The sequence below is a fragment of the Ceratotherium simum genome, chromosome 37, assembly GCF_057802395.1.
Source record: "Ceratotherium simum simum isolate JZ-2026a chromosome 37, ASM5780239v1, whole genome shotgun sequence".
Lineage (NCBI taxonomy): Eukaryota > Metazoa > Chordata > Mammalia > Perissodactyla > Rhinocerotidae > Ceratotherium > Ceratotherium simum.
The window spans coordinates 21,019,081-21,023,672 of record NC_141936.1 but is presented as its reverse complement, the minus strand read 5'-3'; positions in this window follow the sequence as shown (position 1 = coordinate 21,023,672).

The following is a 4,592-nucleotide window of genomic DNA, read 5'->3' as shown; positions in this document are numbered from 1 at the left end:
TCCTCCACAGACCTTTCCTCCAGAACAGTGGTTCCCAGCCTCATTGTGTGAACCCACACTTTCAAATACAGCACAATTAAAATACAGCAAAGCAATTAAAATTAGATTATATTTCAGAGAACTGAAAATCGTTTCACAGTTCTCTTGTAGCTCACTTTTTGTTTCTCCAGCACCATCTGTGTCAGCGCAGGCTGCCATCACAAAACACCATAGACTTGGTGGCTTAAACAGCAGATATTTATTTCTCACAGTTCTGGAGGCTGGAAGTCTGAGATCAGGGGCCAGTGTGTTTGGGTTCTTGGTGAGGGCTCTCTTCCTGGTCTGCACTCAGCTGTCTTCTTGCTCTGTTGTCACATGGTGGAGAGAGAGAGCGAGCTCTGGGCTCTTCCTCGTCTTATAAGGACACTAATCCCATCATGGGGGCCTCACCCTCATGACTTCATCTGAACCTAATCACTTCCCACAGGCCCCACCTCCAAATACGTCACATCGAGGGCTAGGGCTTCAACATACCAAGTTAATGGTGCCAGCAGATTCCGTGTCTGGTGAGGACTTCCTGGTTTATCCTTCAATTTTTGCTACTTTTTTCTAATTCTACTAAAATGTAATCACAGAAAATGATCTCCATTGCAATATTTTATTTTTCAAGAACAATACGTGAATTTTGAGGAGACATAAGCATTCAGGCCATAACAAGCGCCATGTCGCAATTTGACTAGAAGATTTCCTTCCCTGACAGTGCCTCTTACATAGTCACGAGGCAAAGATCTAGCAAGTTCTAACAAACTTCTATCTGTCTTGAACGCAGATTTGCTTATTTTCTCTTCATGCAGCCGACGGTGCCAGCTCTGGCCTATATGGCCCAACCAGCCTAATCAAGATTGGCTGACAGACGTCTGACAGACGTGGCTGCCAACCTCGTATCCTCGGTCGCAGTAAAAACAAGCTGTACGAATGGTCACCTGGCGCTGGAGGGGCTGGAGATGGGAACTGGGCAGACGGGAGACAGGTGGGAAGAAGACTTTTCATTCATAGCTTCTAATATGTTTTACTTTTGAAACATGTGACATGGTTCCCATTATAAATTTTAAATGGAGAATATAATCTTAAAATGTTAAAAACTAATAACTTAAATGGGAGGGTGGGGAGAATGTGGTGCTGCTGAGGAGGCTCCTTAAGTTCTGGCATCTGTGGTTGTGTGCCTTCTGGCTGCTCTGTCTTGGCTTCCACCCGGAGAGCCAAAGAGGCCTCCAGGCCACTTCAGGAAGCGTCTTTCTGGGCCTGGGCTCGGAGACCTGTCCTCCTCTTAGTTCCCTCCACTCCCATTGAGGCCAGATCAGTTCCCACTGGACTCTCTTGGTCCTTGTCTCTTTCCTGTCACTGGTCTGTCTGGAGACCCACACTCTCTGTCCCTCCACTGCAGTTGAGGGCATCCTGGCCTCTCCGCATCTCCCACTTGGCCCTCTCTGTCGTAAATGTGCTCCCCACTCCCCCGGGGCACCAAAGAAACCTCAGGCCCTGGGTTTTCTTCTCGCCCTGGCAGTGAATTCTCACTGACTTGCATTGACTATTGAAACCCACCTACTTGCCCTGGGAATATTCCCATTTTCTTATACTTAAAATAAGGTCCTTGGGGGGCCAGCCCAGTGGTATAGTGGTTAAGTTTGCAGGCTCCGCTTCAGTGGTCCAGGCTTCACAGGTTCGGATCCCAGGCGCAGACCTACGCACCGCTTGTCAAGCCATGCTGTGGCAGCGTCCCACATATAGAGTAGAGGAAGATGGGCACGGATGTTAGCCCAGGGCCAATCTTCCTCGCCAAAAAAATAAAAAATAAGGCCCTTGGTTTATACTTGAATATACATAGATCTAGCTTCCTGCTGAAGTTGCCTCTCCTGGTCCCAACACCACAGACCCAATCAGCCCGCAGATGAGTTTCTTTGGCTGCACAGGCTTGGTTTCTTAGTTTACTTGTTCCTTTAAATTAGAATGGATTTTCAACTTTTTAAAATTTAGACTTTTCCACATTTAAAACAATCTGGATTTCTATGCTCTCTTCTAAAATTTGAAAGACCTGGCAATACTGAGCCCAGGGCAAAAATCAGCTCAAGTCGGTACCGGAAAGAGATCCTAGAAGTAGAGCGACACTCACACCATCATTTGATTTTCAACAAAAGTGCCAAAGCAGTCACATGGAGAAAGAAAAATTTTATCAACAAAATGGTGCTGGTATAACTAGATATGGGAAAAAGGTGAACCTTGACCCCTACATCGTACACAAACATTCTTTTGAGATGAATCATAGGCCTAAGTGTAAAAGCCAAAACTGTAAAGCTTTTAGAGGAAAACATGGATGAATATCTTCATGACTTGGGCGGTAAGCAAAACTTCCTTAGACAAATCAAAGAAAGCAATAACCATTAAAAATTTTTTGATAAATTAGACTTCATCAAAATTAAAAATGTCTCCTCATCAAAAAGATACCATTACAAAAAGTAATAGACGAGCCACAGCCCGGGAGGAAATAATTGTAAAATGTATCGCTGACAAAGGATTGGTCTCCAGGATATACAAAGAACTCCAACAATAATAAAAATAATAGAGGACACCCACCCAAAAATGGGCAAAATGTTTGGACAGACACTTCACAAAAGAAGATACACAAATGACCAATATGTACATGGAAAAGTGTTCAACACTGTTGGTCATCAGAGAAATGCAAATTAAAACCACAATGGAGATACCACGACACAGTCAACAGCATGACCCAAAATAATAAAGAATAATATCAAGTGCTGGCAAGGATGTGGAGCAACTGGAAGGCTCATGCATTGTTGGTGGGGATGTAAGATGGTGCAGCCACTTTGGTAAAGGTCTGGTGGTTTCTTATAAAACTAAACATGCTCCTACTCTACGACCCAGCAATTCCACTCCTAAAAATATACCCAAGAGACATGAGAATATGTGTTCACAAAAATATTAATAGCTTTATTCATAATAGCCAAAAACTAGAAACGGCCCATAGGAGGATGGATAAACAAACTGTGGTGTATTCATACAACGGAATACTTCAGTAATACATACTTCAGTAATAGAAAGGAATGAACTACTGATATACTCCACAACATGGATGTATCTTTAAAACATTATGCTGAGTGAAAGAAGTCTTATACGAAAGAGTACATACTGTATGTTCCACTTTTATGATGTTCTAGAAGAGGCAAAACTAACCTACGATGGAAGATGATCAGAACCGTGGTACCTCAGGGAGAACGGAAGCAGAGACAAACTGGAGAGGAACATGAGCGGATTTTTCGTGATGATGGTAATGTTTCCTGTATTGATGGGAATTGGCATGATACAGGAGCGCGTATTTGTCAACACTTAGTGAATATTCACTTAAGATTTGTGCGTTTCAGTGTGTATACATTTTATATCAAAAGAAAAAACTATAAACGAATATTGATCTCTAGTTAATGCCATACATACAGATGTATTTAGGGAGAAGTGTAGTGATGCCTGCAATTTATGTGTTTGCAACACATCAAAACAATAAAATGGATTCAGGGGGCCAGCCCAGTGGCATAGTGGTTAAGTTCACATGCTCTGCTTTGGCGGCCCAGGGTTCACAGGTTCGGATCCCAGGCACGGACCTACACGCTGCTCATCAAGCCATGCTGTGGCAGCGTCCCACATATAAAGTAGAGGAAAATGGGCACAGATGGTAGCTCAGCGACAATCTTCCTCACCAAAAATAAAATAAAATGAGTTAAGAATACAGGGATGGCTAGATGGATATATGGAAGACAAAGCAAGTAGAATGTTCATGGTAGAATCTAGGTAGTAGGTGTACAGGGATACACTGTAAGATTCTTTCAACTTTACTGTATGTTTCAAATTTTTCACAATAAAATGTTGGTGAGGGGGATCAGCTGGCACTCAGTCTTGGCCGACTCCTTTAAACAGGGTGTACACCCTCCAGTTTGCCACACTCCCTACCCCTCCCTACTGCCTCATGCCCACACTGCTTCACTCACTTACATTACCTGCACCCTTTGGTACAGGGATATTTATCCTGGATGCATACTGCACCTCCTAATGGTTGTTAAATAAATCCCTGGGAAAGGCAGAATAGCATTGTACCAACCCCACCACTTACCAGTTTTGTGATGTTGGGCAAATTAATTCACCTCTGTGCCTCCGTTTCCTCATCTGTAGGATGAAGTAAAATGGTGAATGCAAACTTTCTAGCACACAGTGGGCACCAGATAAATGCTGACTATTATTACACAGTTTAGTATATTGACTATGTAAATGTAAACAGAGTGATGACTGGTTTTCAGAGTAAGAAACTCTATAGAGTTTAGACTCACAGGGGAAAGACTGGGAAGACTATTTTCCTGGAAATTGCACTATTTGCTTTCACTAAATTTCTTCTCCCATGGGAAACGCTGTCTTTATTCACAGGTGTTTAGTGAGTACCTCCTCCTACTACAAACACTACCTGTACCTGTGGGCTCAGCACAGTCGCCGCCATAGAGAATTCAATGAGGTAACTGTAATAATAAACATATGCTCAAGCTCCAAGGGCAACA